General features: G+C 38.0%; 1 long non-coding RNA gene across 1 annotated transcript; it reads left to right on the forward strand.

The window, feature by feature from the left end:
* The first annotated feature begins 4565 nt into the window (after positions 1-4565).
* On the forward strand, positions 4566-9504 carry LOC116271486. Its single transcript, XR_004180084.1, has 2 exons — positions 4566-6946; positions 7356-9504. It is a non-coding gene; the product is annotated as an uncharacterized LOC116271486 (long non-coding RNA).
* The last annotated feature ends 13049 nt before the right edge of the window (positions 9505-22553 follow it).

Raw genomic sequence — 22553 nt, forward strand, 5'->3', positions numbered from 1 at the left:
GGATTACTCTTGGAATCAAACGGGATTACTTTTTGTCCAGAATTGTTCTCTTTGTTAGGCTAGTTATTCTTTGGCTGAATAATTTTCACACACTTCTCTTTGTATGTGTTGACAGCACAAAGATATCACAGGAATCTGGTACCAGCCAATTTGACCGGTGGTGCCTTTAATTCCAGACGATATCTCCTATCCTAATAATAACCTGTATACATAATGGCCTCCTTAACACTGGGGGTCAGGGACTTCTGTGGACTCCAGTCATCTGTGAAGATCGCGAGGGAGATTTCACACACTCTATTCAATATATCCAATATAGTGGCCTGAAATAATTTATCGACGTGTAGTCAGTCAGTCCAGCTCTTGGTCCATACGGTGAAGAGTCTAAAAGATGTGTGAAATGCATTCCCTACCTACACGAGAGCAAATCACTTAAGGAACAAACATTAGTGTTCACTAACATAGTTAAAATGGATGGGCCAACATTATCATGGTTCTTTCACCTCCCAAGTAAATGCAAAGCTTTTCTTCACTCCATTTTGTATGTGTAATTTTGATTTAGTGGGAATCTTGTAAAGCCAGAAATGGAACTGAGAGCCCACTCATAAGACCATAAGTCTTTTTTTTTAATTTTTAATTTTTCTTCTCAGACAGGTCTTGCTGTGTCACCCAGGCTGGAGTGCAGTGGTGCCATCATGGCTCACTGCAACCTCTGCCTCCCAGGATCAAGTGATCCTCCCACCTCAGCCTCCTGAGTAACTGGGACTCACTGGTGTGCACCACCATAGCTGGCTAATTGTTAGATTTTTTTTTTTTTTTTTTTTTTTGTAGAGACAAGGTTTTACCATGTTGTCCAGGCTGGTCTTAAACTCATGGACTCAGATTAACCACCTGCCCCAGCCTCCCAGAGTGCTGGGATTACAGGCATGAGCCACCGTGCCTGACCAAGACCATAAATCTTAATTAATCTAGTTCATAGTCTCAAATTCATTCTACTCTCTGATTTTTATTTCTCCCAACTTACTGCACGCATGCCCCCCCCCCCACCTCTTTGTTAATGACATTTCTCTGATCTGCACTGCCATCCTCTCTCCTACTCCAGTGATCCAGCACCTACAATTCATTTTGTCATAGGTGAGGCTTACCTCTTTCCCGTCAGCTCTCACCTGTACAAATTGCTTCCTTTTCTCTTTTTGCACTTATTGTTTGCATCACCCAATGACTTCTTGTAGAAAGCCCCATTCTATAGTTGATAAAACCCACACACGCAAGTATATTACCTCTGGCTTGGAACTGGAAGCTCCATGGAGAAAGGAAATGGCTTTTGTTTCTTCAGTATCTTCACACTGCCAAAGTGTGCTGATCTCTTTAGTTGTTCTTAGCTAAATGAGCCAATTGAAATAATAATCTGGAGGGATTTTTTTAAATCTCAAAAATGTTCTAAGTCCCATGTCTCTTAAATGAAAAATTGTCAAATGAAGGAGCCATTTTCAGGATTTTAATTTATGTATTAATGGTACTCTGCTTCCACCCCAAAAGGATTTAAGGTGAGCTTAAAATATTATGAAAATGAGATAAGATTATTAATTCTATTCATGCAAGCTCTAAAATCTTCTATTTCTAGATAGTAAGCTAAACAATGAAGAGATTTTTTTTTTAAAGACAAAAGGTGCTCTTTATAATATCTCTCATTATCGTGTTAAGAAAAAAAACCAAAAACACAGATAAAAAAATTCAGAAATATTTTTGCGTTTTCTTTGCATATCATACACACACACACACACACATACATACATACACAGTCACACTAGAACTGTACTGGCAGTGAACATAGGTTGTTTAAAGTATAGCTATTCAACTGTCATATAAAGTGAAATCTATATTTTCTCTCTCCCTATATGACTATATATTTAACATCTCTATGCATATGTGTGTGCATACATATGTATATGTTATATACACACACTCCACATTATTATTTCAAAGGGGATTTTGCTCCTTCTGGCTACCAGCAATAACTAGTCAATATTTACACTCTTGAATATCGATGACATCATGCATACACAGGAAAGCTGTGGAAAACATCTCCATTTTCAAACAGAGTTTTAATTATTTGTAAAGACTTCAATTGTTCACTATCTAATGTCATGGATTGGTCCTCACAGTGTGAAGTGCAACTGCCCAGATCCCCCACAGTATTATAAATAGTCTTCTAAAGCCGGGTTGATTGATGTTTGGCATAAAACTCTATTCCTCTGAGCACATATATTCCTTCTGTTCACCATTTTCATAGAAAAATACCAGGGTTGATTTTTTATTCAAATCTCCAATTTATGCAGGGTTTAAACTACTAAATACTTAAAGCCGTTTTCAGATCTTTCCCCCCTTTTCTGTTAGGTAGGTAACTAAATCTTTTGCTTCAGTGCAAATAAGAATGGAAGATTTAGCAGATTGCTGTGGGGAAGAGGAAGAGTTTATTAATTATATTGAGAATCAAATAGTAGGCTTCTTTGACACTAATGTTCCATCTTTCTCCACCCCAAGTATCCTATGGGACAACTTTAAAGCCTTTATCAGGGTCTAGATTACTGCATTTATGGTTCCTTAGAAGTAGGAATTTAATGAATGGCGTTCTGAGTTGAAGAGAGAATTTGAAGGTTTAAGCTGCAATGGTGAAGCAATATTTTTCAAAGTATGTCGCAGGGATTGTAATATAAAACATCAAAAAAAGCACAATAAAATACATTTTCATGAGTTTTAATAAATTTTTAATACTGATGAAATGTAAATTTTTCCTTCATGACCCTTATCTGCATTTGACAGAGTCCAACAGAAAACTTTAAGTACCTGTTTAAAGCAATTTACAAGATACTGTGGAGATTCCCCAGCAATAAAGAATGATAAGTGATCTTTTTAAAAACTTTTATATTGACAATACTAAAACCAAGTACCTTATCCAGATTCAACTGGTTTTGGCCAGTGCCTGTATCGGTACCTTTATCAAGAGAGCACTCTTACTTTATAGGCTCTATATTAGAAACAAATTCTGCTTGAATACAATTCTGAAAATGCTGTTACCTGATGGATAGCAATAATTGTTAATTATTATATGATACTTTTTACATGCCAGACACTGTGCTAGGCACATTCCATGTATGATTGCATTAAGTTTTTATAACTATAATCTTCTCTTAGTATCTGTAGGAGATTGGTTCCTGGACCCCGCAAATACCAAAATCAGTGGATGCTCAAGTCCTTGGTATAAAATGACATAGTATTTACATATAATCTATGCACATTTTCCTGTATACTTAAACTCATCTCTAGATTATTTATATCAGATATAAGGTAAATGATACGTAAATACTTTCCACAGTGTATTATTTATGGAATAAAAAAAAGAAAAAAAAGTCTGTACCTGTTAAGCACAGACAAAATATTCCCCCCAATTTTTTTTTTTTTTTTTTTGAGACAGAGCTTGGCTCTGTGGCCCAGGCTGGAGTGCAGTGGCGCGATCTCGGCTAACTGCAAGCTCCGCCTCCGGGTTCGTGCCATTCTCCTGCCTCAGCCTCCTGAGTAGCTGGGACTACAGGTGTCCGCCACCCCGCCCGGCTAATTTTTTGTGTTTTTAGTAGAGACGGGGTTTCACTGTGTTAGCCAGGATGGTCTCGATCTCCTGATCTCGTGATCCGCCCGCCTCAGCCTCCCAAAGTGCTGGGATTACAGGCGTGAGCCACCACACCCGGCCAAAATCTTTTTGATTCATGATTGGTTGAATCTACAGATGTAGAACCTATAGATATGGAGGACTGATTACTCCATGAAGGAAATTATATTATTATCACAGTTTAAATGATGAGAATTTTAAGGCATAAAGAGTTAAAGTGATTTGCCTAAACTTACCTGCTTAATAAGGGTAAGAACAGAGCTCTTAGAATAGTGGATAGTCTGGCCCCACTATGTACTACCTTAGGAGTCAGTAAACTTTTTCCATAAAGGATCAGAGAGTAAATATTTTAGGATTTGCAGGCCATGCAGTCTGTCACAACTATTTAGCTCTGCCACTGCAGTGTGAAATAAGTTCTAGATAATATGTAAATAAATTACGGTGCTGTGTTCCAATAAAGCTTTATTAAAAAAAAAAAAAACAAAAAACAAGTGATGGGCCACATTTGCCTTATGGGCCATAGTTTGTTGGTCCCTGTGCTATTCTATTCTGCCTGCATCCTTGGTGCAAAGAAAACCAACCAAATGGACATTACATTGGAACAGGTAAATCTCTGTGCTGATTCTGTCTTCTGAGTAGGCAAAAGCAGAAGATGTGAATTGAGGGCCTCAAAAACTGCCTCCCACCTTGGAACTTGACCCTAGGCAGCATTGTTGGACACTTTGGAGGGCTCCAGTTAGAACATGTTTATAGGCTGGGTGTGGTGATACGTGGTTGTAATCCCAGCTACTCAGGAGACTGAGGTGGGAGGATCTCTTGAGACCAAGAGTTTATGTTGACCAGCCTGGGCAACATAATGAGACCTTGTTTCTAAAAAAACAAACAAAACAAAACAAAACAAAAAACTTAAAAATTAGCCAGTGTGGTGGTATGCACCCACAGTCCCAGCTACTTGGGAGGCTGAGATGGGAGGATTATTTGCGACCAGGAGACAGAGGCTACAATGTGATGTTATCAGGCCATTGCACACGAGCTTGGGTGACAGAGCAAGGTCCTGTCTCTTTGGGGAAAAAAAAAAAAAGAATGTACTTGTAAGGATAGTGTCTTGCATTAATGTATGTGTCCTCATTATTATTGCGTTGTGGTTTACTAGTAGTATAGGTAAGCTGAAATCCAACTCCTCCTAAATTTCTGGAGCCCTGAAGACCACTTAGTCTTACTCACAAGATGAACTTGCTTCATTCTCTAGGAATTATTGGAGCCCCAAGTTACTCTTACTGCAGACCCTATTTTGCTTAATTGAAGTTTTAATCTGTTTCCCTGGATCTATGTGACTAAGCTGGTGACTCACTGGTTTTCTAGTCCACTGGCTTGAAGATATGTCTTACATTTCCAAGTCTCTGAACCAGATAGGCCAAGGATTAAGTCTCATCCACCTATTGGCCAACTTTTCTGGTGCTGGCTGCCACTCTGGAATTCTATTTCCACCTGCTCCTAGATCCTTCATTACCACAGTGCATCCATGGCCATGTGTTAGGAAGTAGATACTATTTCCCCCACCAGTGTCGACCCATTGTGCTCCCCATCAGATGCTGTATTCTTCAGGGCAAATCAAACTTTTTAGCCACTGAAGCTTATCAGGAGCAGCCAGCCTGGCCCAGTGGACAGATAAGGCCCAGTCCCCTGGGTCCTTTCAGCTGCCTCTGTCCAATGGCAGGCCATGGGGCACAGATAGCAAAATGGGGTGGGGTCAAGAAAGCAAACTCCCTTACCCGATAGCTTTGCCTAAAGTGAAATATTTCCTTTCTCTCATACTCAAAAGCAAAATAACATAAGAGTATAGTTATTATAAGAAAATTGCACAAGGATTTGGCCTGACGTTTCTCTGAAATAGCATAATAATGGGCATGCAGTTTTGGGCTGATTAGCAAAATTTCAGATGCAATTTGGTGTAAGGAAAACCAAAATGATAGTTGATGATTAAAAAGAAGCAAGGTGAAATCGTAGCTGTCATATGACCAACAATGCTTTCTCTCCTCTTCCCATACAAACATCTTTTAAAATCAATTTTTATCAAAAATCTCAGTGATTATTTTGTATTAAAGAATTAAGTGGATTTTTTTTAACCAGGAGGTAAATTCTCTAGTGTTGGGTTTAATCCTTAAATACCAATCAACAAATCTTGTAAAGTTCTTTAAATCATCACAAGATGAAAGAATTCTTTGGATTCAAAGCCAAAGAAGTAATCCCTTGTCTTGTGTATGACTAAAAAGAATGATTGTAAGCAGTGAGCCCTGCTTTTAAGTAGATTATAGTGTCACTGGGAGATAAAATTAACATATAAGAGACAATTATAACAACTAAACGGTATGGCAGTCACAGTCTATGAGTTTAGAGTAGAGAAGGATGACTAAACACTGGAATAAGTGCTTTGCAGAGAAGGTTGGGTTCAAGGTGGTTGACAGGAAGTCACTGATGGTTTTGTATGAGGGACTGACCCAAATGTCTGTTCCTTGAGGTTAGAGGTGCCTGAATCTTTTTGATAACTCAAGTAGAAGGCACACATCGTGGCAAAGAGCATGTGCTTAAGAAAAGATTTTTAGTATGAAAATGGAATTTTAAGGAGATTAGTGTGTGGTGCAGACCATATGTTACAGAGATTGGAATTAGGGAAAAAAAGATGGCAACCTTTTTGATGACCACTAGTGTATCCTGATTGTTTTTGCCAGCCAGATGTGTAGCAGCTACCAGTACTAAGAAAGCTCTCAAGGCGTATTCAGTAAATTCAGCAAATTAGTCCTGGACATCAATTATCAGGTTTAAAAAAATCGTCTTAATATTCCAAAAAATGTGAATTCCAAATTTAATACAAAGAAGTTGATCTCCTTTCTTGAGTGAAATGAAGGAATGATTGTATGCTATACTTTCAAGGAAAGTAACATGGTAAAAAAACTCATGGACATGGGGATCAGACAGATCTCAGCAAGGAACTTGGCCATATCAGTTGTTTGTTTGTTATTAGCTGGGTGACCTTCAGTGATGCCAGTGTTCTATGCTTCAGTTCCGTAACTTGAAAAATAGGAACAATGATGTATAAAATATCAGCACAGACTCCGGTACAAGGTAGATCATTCATAGACACTCATTTCATTTCTCTTTCTCCTCCTATAGAATTGAATGGAATGTGATTCTACACTCAGGTGAAGTCAGGGTATTTTGAATGTCCCTACAAGACTGAGGCACCACTGGGGAATAAGTAATAGAGATGTTGTCATTGTGGAGGTCATAATGCTTGTCCTGAACACGAGGAGTCTCCAGTGGTGAGTACAATACTTTCAAGGAAAGTAACATGGTAAAAAAACTCATGGACATGGGGATCAGACAGATCTCAGCAAGGAACTTGGCCATATCAGTTGTTTGTTTGTTATTAGCTGGGTGACCTTCAGTGATGCCAGTGTTCTATGCTTCAGTTCCGTAACTTGAAAAATAGGAACAATGATGTATAAAATATCAGCACAGACTCCGGTACAAGGTAGATCATTCATAGACACTCATTTCATTTCTCTTTCTCCTCCTATAGAATTGAATGGAATGTGATTCTACACTCAGGTGAAGTCAGGGTATTTTGAATGTCCCTACAAGACTGAGGCACCACTGGGGAATAAGTAATAGAGATGTTGTCATTGTGGAGGTCATAATGCTTGTCCTGAACACGAGGAGTCTCCAGTGGTGAGTACAAAGAGGAAAGCTCTGAGCACTGAGTAAGCCTGGTGGGATATTCACCACTAGTGCTCAAGAGGCAAAAGGAAAGAAGATAGTATTAAAGAAAAATAAAAAAAATAAAGCAATTTAAATGCAATGGAAGGCAAAAGAGCAAAAGAGATCATTCATTATTGTTGATCAATAAAATATAAATTTTTTAGATTCTGCAAAGTTATTTCATTGCACATGGTTGTATTAACTAGTAAAAATAGATCTTAATGAAAGCTTCAAGTGAGCTAGCTCTGTACAACTAAAAATGAGTTTCTTTTATTCCTCATGTGAACAAGAAAAGGGGTCTCTTTAGTTAAGCAGAAAAGTGCTGGGGAACGTTTGCACATGTTGTTTTTTCTGCAAGGGGGAAACAAGCTTAACAGAGGATTGAAAGCTGATGCCTCCAAATTGTAAGGAGAGGTTTTTGAAGCCTAAAAATTTGCAAAGGAAATGGGCACACGGGCTGTTCTCATGGGCAACAGTAGGTGGAACAATTGACTGAAGTCTAAGTAGAGTTTCTTGCCCCACAAAGACCACCTTTTTGCCGTTGGCTTCTCCCTTTTATTCTCTTTGCCATCCCTTGCCCTGGATGCAGGAGTTGCACTGAGAGAAAAGTTGCAGCAGCTCCTAAGGCCCTGAGGTGCACTGTGTGATGGCTCATTCTTTGCTGGAGTGGCCTTGTCCTGGAAATGGCTATGTATCCTCCTCTGAACCCAGATCGGTACAGTGCACTGGAGCATCAACTTTGTTTGTGATCTATCAGTTTTTTTCTTTTTTTCTTTTTTTTTTTTTTGCCACTGCCCACATGTTATCACCTCTGTCTTTAAAATGAAACTGCTGAGTAATTTGCCAAGGTTGCATGAAAAGGCAGATTGTAAAGCTGAGATGAGAATAGAGGTCTTCAGGCTCCAGGAGTTTGCTTCTGTAGACCAGTAATCAACAGACAGGAGACACAACTTCTCCACCTCTCTGCCCCCACTCAGATAGAATAGCATTATCTAGGGGAAGAGAGTGTAGTTTGTAAAAACACTTAAAGAAAAAATCCTTCTAAGTACCTATTGTTTTCACAACCAAACCACCCATGGTTTGCTGTTCAAAATCATCTTGGTTAGCGGACAAGCAAATGTTGAACTTGGTACTTGTAACCATGTGGCTGGCACAGGGACCATGGCTTCAGAGACTCAAAGGAAAGTGAAGACTGAGAAATATCCCCTGGATTTGCCAGATAGAAAGCATTTGGTGACCTTTAAGAGCCTAGTTTCAGTACTGCAGTGAAAATGGAAACCAGGTTGCAGGGATTAAGAAAAGAATAGACGAGGAAAAAGTGCTGGCTTGCATGAAACAGAGAAGTAAAAGTATGGAAAGAAATTGAATTAGAACCTTTGGCAGGATCAAGACTTTGTCTCCTGGCAGACTGGATGGGGACTCCCCACCCCAGTTCCTCCAACTCTCTCATTTAATGCAATGTTACTTAGCCATTTACATAAAAAGGCAGAGGGGTTATATCTCCATACATTGATATATTTAATATATTAATAGATATTTTTTCCTGTCCTTGAGGTAATTGCATTTCTTTACTTGTTTCCTGAGGACGTCCTCCTGATCTCTGCAACCGTCCCTTTTCCCTATCCCAGGACTAGACAGCTAGACAATGAGTCACCCAGAACAAATGCTAAAAATATTTGAAAATCCTCTGTTCTTAGTGTAAATCAGAAAGATTTGAATGCATACTTGCTGAGTGAGTTTTGCTGCCTTCAGAGACAAATCTAGTTCATAGTTTTAATTATAAATCCCCAGGGGCAGGGTAAGAGGAGGAGGAGGAGGCACTATAGAAATAGAGAGCAGGAGGTGAAGGAGCTACAGATCTCTACCAGGGAAGGCACTCTCTGTCCCCTACCCAGGTGAAGTTCATGGAAGCCCACGTAGCACCCAGCAGCCCTTCTCATTGACCATGAGTATGAGCCATCTTTGAACAGCATTTAATATGGCACTCTAGAGCTAGGTTTGTGTATTCCCCAAGACCCTGCCCAGGCCTCGTCTGTCTTACAACAACCCTAGGTGTGGAGCTCAAGGTGGTGATACCAAAAAAAAAAAAAAAAAAGAGGAAGTCCCTGCTTCTCTCCAAAGAGGCATTAGCTGGAGCTAGACTGAACTCTTCCACAGGACAGGGAAAGTGGTAGAAGACGTTATCCTGTTATGTATGTCTTTATGAGTAGGAGTGGGTCTTTCTCATTGTACTGGGCTATTCTTGAAGGCAAAGATAGTATCTTTTTACCTTTGCATACTCAACAGCTGGATAGTACTTGCCATAGAGCTTAATTAATATTTGTTGGATGAATAAATGAGCAAATGGCTGATTGACAAATACATAAAAGTGAAAATATTTAGAGGTAGGAGGAAGAAGTAGCCAAAGAGAGAGACAGAGGAGAAGGAAGAATGATCATTTAAACTGAGCCGAGCAATGATCAGGGCAGAAAAGGTTGAAGAATGGATCCAAGTTCATCCCTTGGAAAAAGGGATGAAATGATAGAAGGTTAGCCTCTGATATGTTGAAATGAGAAAAAGAGCCATATTCTTAATTGCTATAGTTAAATTTAGTTAACACTAAATTTATCTTCTTTATAGTTCCATTTCTGACCATAACACATGTCTTGTACAGCTAACAGGTAAGAAATAATCAAGATGGTTGTAGCCTCCATAAAAGATAAAGGCACAGGGCTATAATTTAAGTCTTTTGGTGTTCATATATAGAGAAGCATGTCACCACCACCATCAGATAACTCTCTTTATGATCTAAAGACAGAATTCTGCTGTAAGAGTATGTTCCAAGTGCCAAATAGAATTGTGTGCCCTTTTACTTTTGAGAGTGGTTTCATAGTTACTCATTCACTCATTTTTCACTCTGGGCCCTGTATTCACTCATTTAGAGGCACCAAATTCAGCTCCTGTTCTGTGGAGACACTACTTGGGTGCCAAAGAAACAAAGATACAACACAGCTCCGCTCAAAGGAGTTCAGAGCCTAGCAGGGGAGACAGACCCACGAAGGCATAGTTATACATCAATGGGCTGCACGAACACTGAAGCCCAAGCACAAGCTGCCTGAGTTCTAGTGTGTCTAACCCCTCCCCATCCTGCCCTGCCACACCGCAACCCAATCCATCCTATTGACTGACGGCTTTATCCCCCATGCTGCTCTCAGCCTGGACACTGTATCCAGAATCTCAGGCTCTAGCAAGGACTGGAGCTCTGAAGCTCTCCTTGGTTCTCCCAGTCTCTCTCCCAGGAGCTTAGATCTTGCCTCCTCCCTGAGGAACACAGCTAGACCCTGTGCTCTGAATTCGCCTCTACTCCAGTGCCACTTCGTTCCAATTGTTGCCCAATCCTAGTTTGATCTAGACAGGACCTTTGGACACTGGCTTTGGACTGCCTGACTACTCTTGCTGGAGGCTGTTCTCAGCCTTTTTCTCAGATCTTCTCCTCTGTTCTCACTGAAGCTCTCTGCTCCTTCATGCAATGTCTTGCTTTGAGGTCTCCCAGCTTGTCTCAGGTCAAAGTCTGTCCAACATAGCTCTACCCCTTAGCCCTACACTGTCATGATCCTTGTGAGTACCTCTTTTGGCAGAGAAACTTCCTTAGATCTTTTCAGAAAGGAGGAGCAAGATTTTGCTTCTGTCAGGGATAGCCATATACTGAGGCCTTGTGGGCCTACAAATGCAGTCATTAGCATAATTCTTCTTTTTTTTTTCCTTTTGAGACAGGGTCTTACTCTGTCTCCCAGAGTAAGTGGTGCAATCTTGGCTCACTGCAACCTCTGCCTCCTGGGCTCAAACATTCCTCCCACCTCATCCCCCTAAGTAGCTGGGACTACAGACATGAGCCACCATGCCCAGCTAATTTTTGTACTTTTTTTAGAGATGGGGTCTTGCTATGTTGCCTAAGCTGGTCTTGAACTACTGGGCTCAAGCAATCCTCCTGCCTTGACCTCCTAAAACTGTTAGGATTACAGGCATGAGCTACTGTGCCTGGCCCATTCACAGATTTCATTATAAGAAGCAGAAGAAGACTAGTGAGATATGAAGTGACGTATAACTCACTCATTAACTCTGCAATGTGGAAGTCAAATGCTTTGTGTTTCAAGGGAAAGTATAACATTGTGGATTAAATAACGTAATGAAATATATATGTATATGCCTGTGTTTGTGTGTATGCATATATTAGTGGGAAAGATGGAAATGAAAATCAGTATTTCTTAGTCTCTTATTTTAATTGTTAGGTCATGCCAATAAATTTCAACATATACTTTTTTTGATGTGATAGGGTTATTTCATTTAGAATATGACAAGGTTTAAGAAAAAATATTCTTTCTGTAATATTACCCCTTGATTTACCTAAGCTTTAGGATTACTTTTGTTATTAAACTAATTTGCCAATATGCCTCTCAATGTTGTATTTCTCTACAAGAATAACAGCTTAAAACATAAAAGAACACCACAAAAAAGAAGAAAAATGTTCCTTCAAACCGTTTTCTTTTAATTTTATTTATTTTGAGACAGTCTCACTCTGTAGCCCAGGCTTGAGTACGGTGGTATGATTTCGGCTCACTACAGTCTCTGCCTCTTGGGCTCAAAGTGATCTCCCTGCCTCAGCCTCCCAAGTAACTGGGAATACAGGCACGGCCCACCAGGTCCGGCTAATTTTTGTATTTTTGTATTTTTTTTTTTTTTTTTTTAAATAGAGATGGGGTTTTAACACATTGGCTGGGCTGGTCTCAAACTCCTGACCTCAAGTGATCTGCCTGCCTAGGCCTCCCAAAGTGCTGGGATTACAGGCTTGTGCCACCATGCCTGGCCCCAAACCATTTATTTTGGAGGCAAGTGTGCTATTTCAAAATCAGAGTACTTAGTTTCAAGCCTTCAATTCTGTTAAAATATAAATATATATATATGTGTATTTTTTTTAAAAGTAAACAAAAATAACTTCTTTATTGTAAACACAGTATCGCTGAAAATTCAAATAATTTTTGAGCTGATGGAAAAATAATTGTGAATCATCAGTTTGTCAGATGTCAACATCAGCTCTAACAAATTTGGGCTGACTTCGTAACAGGTTTCTGATAGCTGAATAGTAGAAATCCAGAAGGCAGACAGGGAGGAACAACTGTAGATAGATGACCGGTTTGGAATAAATGGCATCTTGCTGCTGAAACAAGCTTCACACGTTAACCAGCAACCGTGAGGTTCCTGACTTTCCTGATCCCCAGGAGATGCTTACGCTAGGGATAAATTTCTATCTTGAAGCATTTGACAAGCTTTAGCTCCTGATGTCTCACACTCAAGCCTTACTTTATAGTCACATCTGTTAGTTTAAAGCATTTTTAGTTTATTGAAGAAGGCTTCACAAAGAAAAAACAGATGATGAAAATCTCATCTGTCAAAACTGTTATTAAAACCAGTAACAGTGTGAAATTTTGTTTAAATTGAAAGCATCATTTATTTTTATCAAACATTTTATAAACAATCACATTTGAGAAAGATTTGGGGGACCTGGAGAGCCCTCAACAAAATGCAGCTCATTATGTTGCTTTGTTTAATGTGTAGCTTTGAGATGGCTGGGGCTGCCTCCCTTTATCTTAGTGTGAGCCCGGAAGGGTGAGGAAATTACCAAGGAGCAGGGGCTCACCCACCTTCATGAGGGAGAGTGAGCAGGGGACAGGACTAGCCCTTAAATGGAGGCTGAAAGGCAATATTGTGTTGGCAGACAACAGGAACACCTGATTGGCCCTTTTCTGATGGATTAGGTAGAGTGACATGGCCTGAACTTTGAAGTCCCTGAAAGAGCTTAAGAAAAATCATGAAAAAGAAAAAAGAAGAAAATTCATGGAAAGATTGAGTAAGACTTCCTTTCTTTTCCTCTCTGGGTAGGCAGTTGACTTCGTGCTCAGATCTGCTACTGATATCAAAGGGTGTTTCACGGCCAGAAGGAGTAAATGACACCCTTAAGAAGGAAAACAAGAGGAACATCAAGCCTATTTAGTCGAATTTTCATTCAATCCAGATGTTTGGCAATGTAGAGACAAAACATCCGACACTTTGCTATTGTGTAGACTTGGCCTTAGAATATACAAAAGATCCAGTTTCACATTCTTAACTGGGCTCATAGTTCTTTGGCTGTTCGGTATTAGCAGCTTGGAAAAAGAAAACACGTCTAAGGAAAGGAGAACAGTGTAAATCTGAATGATTTGTCTAAGCAGTGACCTTTCCTTCCTTTTTCCAGGTGATGCTGTACTTAATTTTGTCACACCTGGAGATCATCCCCTGGGGGCCAGCAAAAGTTTCCCCATGGGGTATAGGGTACTGGAACGGGGGCACACAGGGTGTTAAAAGGCTTTCCAGATACTCAAGTTCCCATTCACACTCTTTCCTAACGCTGCCTGGTCTGAGAATGGGTCTAGTTCTTCCATATCTGCCCTTTCTCAAGCCCTCCTTCTTCCACCTCTAAGAAACAAAACCCAAACCAAAACTTTCTCTCTGGATCTCACTGGGAAGTGTTCCCTGCAACATATACAGAATCTTCAGCACAACCAAAAAAGGGACTTGAGAATCTTTGAAGCCTACTAAAATCAAGACCGCAGTCTGTGCCTTAGCTGCCTTTATTGCACAGTTTCAAAGAGGAGAAAGTGAAAACTATATATTTACTTCCCAAATAGCAATACTGTGTTTTCTAGAAAAAGGATCACATATTAGTGTTAAGTTTGTATTTATATTTTTTGAACATTTATTCAGGGCCACAGGAAAAGCATTTTCATTAGCTTCTGCCAGATTATTGTATACTTTAAGCCTCTATTTTATTTTAACTGTAAGCACAAATATCCTGGTCTCTACTGGCTTCTTTTCTGCTCACTTATTTATTTATTTTTTGCCATATACTTATAACAGAAATGTCTTGTTGGTTCTACTCCTTAAAAATTCATTTAATAACACTAATTAATGTACCTTTTGTAAGCTCTGAACTTCCTGTGGCCCAACCCTTTTTAAGACTTGCTATTGATTTACTCTGAACCCTGCATCACTCTAGCTGTAAGTTATATTTATCCATGGAGACAGAAACTAATTGGGAGAAAAATCATCATTTTTTTCATTAAAAGATGCATTTCCAATAAAAATTTATTACATTTAATCATGTTTAAATCAAAATTAATATTTATGCTTGATAAATTGTGGATTCATAGCTGTAATGACAATTCAGAAAAAATTTTGATAGTATTCGGCATATCGTTCATTTTTATTTCATGAAGTCATATGAAGTAAAAACAAGGTAAACGTTCCCATTTATATGCATATTTTTATTGCATAGAAAATTGTTTACTGAAATGTTGAGTAAAAGACTATCAAGCATATATCTGTTAGGAAAAAAATTCATGAGAAAAATGGAATGGAAATATAAGATCAAGGGGAAAATGATACAAATTTTCCATTAAAGAAGCGTTTGTCCATGTATTTTATAAATGTATAATGATGGTTATGAAATTCTGCTGTGTATCAGTTAGAGTCTTGGTGGAGATCAGGTGGCACGTTTCAGTTAGAGAAACTGAACTGAGTTTATTAAAAGAAAACTTACAAAGTGAAATCTAATTGGGAATGATGGGGGAGGGGCAGCAAAGTCCTGAAGGTGTCACGGGAAGGAACTGCCACCAGTTCCTGGAGAACATGGCTGTAGCTGAATAGAGAGCTGCATTGTAGTAGCTGTGGCTTTTGGTAGACCAAGGGAGCAAATCTGTATTCTAGAAAGAAGGAAATCTGGGGTGCCTGAAGTTTCCACATATCCTTTCGTCTAGCACCTCCCACTGGTGAAACCCAACCCCTCAGAAGTGGTGACAAACCAAGTTTCTACTTCCCACTCCTCAGCTTCACCTCTTGCTTCCAAGCTAGTTCTGTTGAGGCAGAAAGGAAAAATGACGTCATGACATGACCAGGCAGAGCTAGCTTGACTCTCCCCACAACTCCCTTCTGGGTTTTCTGTTTGCCCTCAGAGTTGTGTGGAAGAACAGGTGCACTTTTCCAGTATGCCTGAGAAGGGCAAGAAAATTAGCTGAGCAAAAACTAGGTCTTGGGACAAAAAGTTAGTGCATGCATTGACAGAGTGCAGAAATTCCAACATCTGAAGCCCAGACATTCCCACCCCTGAAATCCTGGCTCAATGTCTCCCCTAGAACTCAAACTTCATTCTGGGGAGGAAAAGCAGAGGGCAAACCTTAATGTGACTAAGAAAACCCTAAATTGGCTAAAATGACCAGATTTAAGTTTCTAGTATTACTCAGAATAGGGATTCAAATTAGATATTTCTCATCCTTCAAGATGCACCCTTCAGGACTTCCATGAATTCTTCCCTGTCTTCATCATTTTCTGTCTCCATACTTCTGTTCCAACTCTATACTAGAGTTTGCCTTCAGTGGTGGTTAAATTACAATTGTTTGTGTGCTTAGATTTCCCTCTTAACGGGGTAGTTGCTATGTCTTATATTAGCCGAGGAGAGAGCTGCCTTGTGGTAGTTGTTCATGGGATGGAACTGTGTTATAGAAAGAAGGAAATCTGGAGAATGAGTACCCAGACCCCAGTCTCCACTTGTTCTCTGGTCTATGTGCCTATCGCTTAGTGCAATGCCTGTCATGTAGTAGGTTTCAATGTGTTAAAAAATTAGGTGAGAACTTGAATTCTTTTTTTATCTGTTACATGACTATCTGATCTCACTATTCAGTGTCACAATAGTGTGTACCTTCATTTTTAAGTGTTCTTAGGTGGCTGATTACTGTCAATCCATGATGTTAGGAGTAGCCAGTGATAGGCGGAGTCAATGCCTGACTTGGCAGCCATCTTTTCTGATGAGCTTCATTAGTTCCATCATTGATTACAATTATCTAACATTTACACATGTGGTCCAGTTCTCCAAAGTGTTCATAAAAACCTGGCAAAGATCTTGCATTTTTTAGAAATGTGTTCATTAATTCACAGAGCTTATCTCTAATCAACAATTTTTCTCACATCTTATTTCATCAATCGTTGCTTTCCTTGAAATTTAAACAATTCTTTTCACCGTAGAAGCTTCCTCTTAGTCCAAGTTAAAATTCACCACATTGTAACACATCTTTTCTTCATCCTTGTATTCCTCAAGCCATAGGCTGTTCTACTCTTGGCTTTATGAATGGCTGTCTAGAAAGAGCAGTCCCTGCTTATTTCCCCTCCTTCCATTCCGCTTACTATTTAGCTTGCTGCAGTGTATTTTTTACCCACATTAACACACTAACCACTGAAACTGCTTCTTCAAAGTCAAATATAAATGTATAGATAGTACATGTAATTTTCCTTTTATGTTCTTCTCCAGGTTCTGTCTACATTATTTTTCCTGCTGTAGCTCCTTGAAATTCTCCTTTTATTTCCAGGTCATTTTACCTTTCTTCTTTACTTTTACTTTTCTGGCTATTCCTTCCCTGACTTGTCTTCTTAGTTTATAGATTTTGTTTCCCCTAAGGTTTGAGCTTTGACTGACTGCTCTCATGTTCTTCTCTTCATTGGATGATTCTTATAATCTGAAGTCGTCAACTCTGATTTTTCTACAAATGACTCTCTGGTCTTGATCTTTCTCCAGAGCTCCAGTTCTTTAATTATTGCTTTGTCAGAATCTTCACCTGTATGATGTAGCAGCATTTGTTCTCAGTATGTAACGCATTATCTCCCATCACTGTCTTATTTATCTTCTTATTAATGGCCATTTGGCCTAGATGAAGGTGTAATTTACATACAATGAAATCAAGAGTCTTAACAAATGAATAACCCATGTGTCCCTACTACTGCAATCAAGATACATGTGTTTCGGCCTGGTGGGGTGGCTCACGCTTGTAGTCCCAGAACTTTGGGAGGCCAAGGCTAGTGGATCACCTGAGATCAGGAGTTTGAGACCAACCTAGCCTACATGGAGAAACTCTGTCTCCACTAAAACTACAAAAACTAGGCGGGCGTGGTGGCGCATGCCTGTAGTCCCAGCTACTCATGTCGCTGAGACAGGAGAATCGCTTGAATCCAGAAGGTGGAGGTTGCAGTGAGCTGAGATTGCGCCACTGCACTCCAGCCTGAGCAACAGTGAGAGCCTGTCTCAAAACAAAACCAAGAAAACAAAACAAAACAAAACAAAATACCCCAAACCTAAAAATACATATGTTTCGTTCACCCCAGAAGTTGCCCTGTGTCTCTTCACAATCAGTCCCTCCCACTCCAGGCTTTGGGCAACCACTGACCTGTTTTTGGTCGTTAGAAATTACATTTATTCTTTCTATAGTTTTGAAAATAAATAGATTCATATATACTATTTTGTGTCTGGCTTCTTCTGTTCAGGGAGGATAATGTATTTTGAAATTCCTTCCTATTATAGCAGGGATTAGAAATTTGTTCCTTTTAATTGCTGAGTTGTGTTCCATCAAATGTATATTCCACAATTTGTTTCTCTGTTTACCTGCTAATGGGTATTTAGGTTGTTTCAAGCTTTTAGCTATTATGAATAAAGCTATTAGCCACATTTTGGTATGCAAATTTGTGTAGACAAATGCTTTCATTTCTTTTGGGTCAATAGCTAGAAGTGGAATGGTTGGATCATATGGCAGATATATCTTTAACTGCCAAAAAATCTGCCAACTGCTTTCCAAACTGTTTGCTCCCTTTCGCTCTCCTAATTACACTGTGTGAGTTGCTCCACATCCCTGTCAACACTTGATATTAATAGTGTTTTAATTTTAGCCATTCTAATGGATTCCTAGTGGAATTGCAATGTGTTTTGTTTTTAAATGACCTATTTGTTGATAGTAAGAAATTACAAATTCATAATAGTCAAATCACTAAAATAGATAACTGTTCATTAGCCATAGTTCTCTGAGAAATTTTATTTTTACCACTAGTATGATTTCCTGTTTAAATGTATTGATTAAACGTTTTTTTACAAATTAGACTTTATTTTTCAGAGTAGTCTTAGGTTCACAGCAGCAAAATTGAGAGGAAAGAGATTTCCCATATACTCCCTGCCTCACACATGCATAGCCTTCCCCATTATCAGCATCCTCACAGAGTGATACACTTGTGTGTATGTGTGTGTGTGTGTGACTTTTTGTTTTTTATTTATGAATGTACAAACATCTACTTAACTGTTATTCAGTTGATGAGCCTTTAGTCTGTTTCTTTCTTTTTTTTAAAAAAAATTCCACTTTTATTTTAGATTCAGGGGATACATGTGCACTTACGTTACATGGGTATATTGTATAATGCTGAGGTTTGGGATATAGTTGCTCCCACCACCCAGTTACTGAACAGAGTATCCAACAGGTAGTTTTCCAACCCTTACTTCCCTCTTTCCTCCCTCCTTCAATATTGTGTTGGCCATTCAGAGTAATTTGCCCCTCCATATAAACTTTAGAATCAGTTTGTCAATATTTATAAGCTAACTTTCTGGAATGTTGGTTGAGATTGCATTGAATCTATAGATTAAGTCTGGAAGAACTGACATCTTGACAATACTGAATCTTCTTGTGGAATATCTCCCCATTTCTTTAGTTCTTTGGTTTCTTTGATCAAAGTTTTGTAATATTCCTCATATAGATCTTGCACATAATTTGTTAGAGTCATGTCTAAGTATTTTATTTTTTAAGAGTGCTAATGTAAATTTTATTATGTTCTTCATTTAAAATTCGACTTGTTCATTGCTGGTATACAGGAAAATGATTGACTTTTGTATATTAACCTATTTCCTGGAACCTTGCTAAAACACTGATTAGTTCCAGTAGGTACTTTTTTTTTTGTCAGTTCTTTAGGATTTTCTACATAGACAATCATGTCATCTGCAAGCAAATAAAGTTTTATTTTTGCTTCCCAATCATTGCGCCTTTTATTTCCTTTCCTTGTCTTATTGTATTAGCTACAACTTCCAGTCTTGAACTCTTGAGCTCAAACGATCCACTGACCTTGGCCTCTCAAAGTGCTGGGATTACAGGTATAAACTGCTGTGCCTGCCTTTTTCAAGATCTTCTTTATCAAGTTGAGGAAGTTTCTATTCCTATATTCCTAGTTTACTGAGAGTTTTTTTTTTTTTTTTTTTTTTTTTAAATCATGAATAGGCATTGGATTTTGTCAAATGATATTTCTGCATCTATTGATAATGATACTGTAATGTTTCTTTTTTAGCCTGTTTATATGATGGGTGACATTAATTGACTTTCAAATGTTAAACTAGCCTTGCAAACCTGGATAAATCCAAAATTCTTTACATAATTACCTACAAATTTGATTTTCTCTATAACTTTTAGAATCAGCTTATCAATTTCTACATAAAAGCATTGATACTTTGTGTGAAATTGCATTGAATTTATAGATTGATTTGGAAAGAATTTCCATTTTAATAAAACTAAGTCTTTCAGTCTATGAATATTATATATTTCCTTTTATTTGTCCTGTTTATCTCTGTAGTATTTTGTGATTTTTAGTATACAGATCTTGTACAGTTTATTGAGCTTATTCTGAAGCATTTCTTGATGCCATTAAAATGATTTTTTCTTAGAAAAAATTTTCAGTTTCTAAATGTTTTCTGAGAATACATCAAAGTGCAATTAATTTTTGCATATTTCCTTTGTATACTGTCTTGCTAAAGTCACTTATTTCTAATAGCTCTTCCACAGATTCTTTAGATTTTTTTACATATCCAGGAAATGTAAATAATGAAGTTTCGCGTATTCTTTCCTATCTGGATGATTTTCTTTTCTTTTCTTTCTTTTTTTTAAACTTATTAAATTGGCTAAGACCTCTAGTACTACAGTGAATAAAAGTGGGGAGAGTGGACATCCTTGTCTTGTTCCCAATCTTAGGAGGAAATTATCTAGTCTTTTACTGTTATTTATATTATGTTACTTGTACTGTTATTTATATTATGTTATTTATATGATGATAGGTTTTGTGTGTATATCCTTTGTCAGATTGTGGAAGTTCTATGCATAGTTTTTGAGAGCTTTTATCATGAATTTTGGTGGAGTTTTGTTAAATGCTTTGTTGCATTTTTGGAGATTATCATCAGTTTCACTTTTGGCTTATTAATAAGGTACATCACACTGATTGCTTTTATGTTAAACTACCTTGCTTTCTTGAGATGAACTATAACTGGTTATGAAGTATTATCTTTTTTATGTATTGCTGAATCTTTTTGCTAATGTTTTGTACAAGATGCTTGTGCATATGTTCATGATAATTTTTTTTCCTTGAGTTTTCTTTCTTGAAATATTTATATCTTGGTTTGTCATCAGGGTAATGCTGGTCTCATAAATTGAGCGGGGAAGTATTCCCTCCTCTTCTATGTTTTAGAAGAGTTTGTGTGAGATTGGCACTTTTTTTCTCATTAAATGCTTTAAAGGATTCACTGTAATTTCATTTGGGATGGAGTTTTTTTTTAAGATTTTAAACTTTGAATTCAATTTCTTAATTGACATAGAAATGTTTTGGTATTCTATTTTTTCTTGAGAGAGCTTTAGTAATTTGTGTCTCTATTTTTAAAATTTATTGACAATAAGTTGCTAATGTATTCCTTTATTTTTCTTTTTTGTTTATGACCTCTGTAGCAATGCTCCCTTTTTCATTTCTGATATTGGTAATTTGTCTCTTCTCTCTTTTTATCTTGATCATCTGTCAGTAGATTTTACAAATCTTTCTGGTTAGTAGGTTTTACAACTGTTTTTCGTTACAAGCTTCAGCTTCATTGACTTTTTTCTTTTGATTGTCCGCTTTCTATTTTATTAATTTCTACTCTTAGCTTTATTATTATCCTGTTGCTTATTTTAACTTGTTCTTTTTTATTTTCTTCAGGTGGAAACTTAGATAATTAGTTCAAGACTTTTCTTCTTAAATGCTTAATATAAGCATATAAGTTATCCCAAGTTTATAAGTTATCCAGGCACTGCAGTAGCTGCCTTCCATAAATTTGGACATGTATTTTCATTTTTTTTCCATTCAAAATAGTGTCTTATGTCCTTTTTGAGATTTTCTTTGAACTATAGGGAATGTAAATGCATGTTGTTTAATTGTCAAATTTCCAAAGATATCTTCAGATATCATTCTGTTCCTGATTTCTAACTAAGGTACATCATGTAGAGAACATACTTCGTATGATTTCAATCCTTTTGTTTTCTTGACACTTTCTCTGATCTCTCTTTGTGAATGCTCCATGTGCACTTGAAAAGAATGTGTATTCTGTTACTGTTGGATGGAATGCTCTATTAAGGTCAAATAAATACACCTGGTTGATATTCTTGCTCAAGTCCTTTATGTCTTTACTGATTTTCTGTCAAGTTGTTCTATCAGTTGGTGAGAGAGGTGTATTGAAGCCTCCAACTGTAATTGTACATCTGTTTATTTCTCAATTCAGTTCTTTCAGTTTTTGCTCCATGTATTATGAAGCTTTGTTATTAGGGGCATAAAAAGTAGACGAAGTCTTTTTTGTTACTTGTCCTTTTATTATTATTTAATATTCCTTTTTTTTTTTTTTGACACAGAGTCTTGCTCTGTCGCCCAGGCTGAAGCACAGTGGCGCCATCTCAGCTCACTGCAAGCTCCGCTGCCGCGATTCACGCCATTCTCCTGCCTCAGCCTCCCGAGTGGCTGGGACTACAGGCGCCCGCCACCATGCCTGGCTAATTTTTAAAAATATTTTTAGTAGAAACGGGGTTCCGCCGTGTTAGCCAGGATGGTCTCGATCTCCTGACCTCGTGATCCGCCCGCCTCGGCCTCTCAAAGTGCTGGGATTACAGGTGTGAGCCACCGCGCCTGGCCCCTTTTGTAAATCTATGGTAATGTTACTGTTCTGAAGCCTACTTTGCCGGATTATTAATATGGCTATTCCATCTTTCTTAAGATTCATATTTGCGTGGTGTATTTTTTTCTGTCTTGTTACTTTTAATTATCTGGATCTTTATACTTAAAGTGAGTTTCTTGTAGACAATATATAATAAGGTCTTGATTTTTTACTCATTTAAGTGATTTATGATTTTTAACTGGAGAGGTTAGACCATTTATTTTTTAATATGATTGTTATGGTTAGGTTAAAATCTATTATCCTTGC

The sequence above is a fragment of the Papio anubis genome, chromosome 19 (genome assembly GCF_008728515.1).
Source record: "Papio anubis isolate 15944 chromosome 19, Panubis1.0, whole genome shotgun sequence".
Classification (NCBI taxonomy): Eukaryota; Metazoa; Chordata; class Mammalia; order Primates; family Cercopithecidae; genus Papio; species Papio anubis.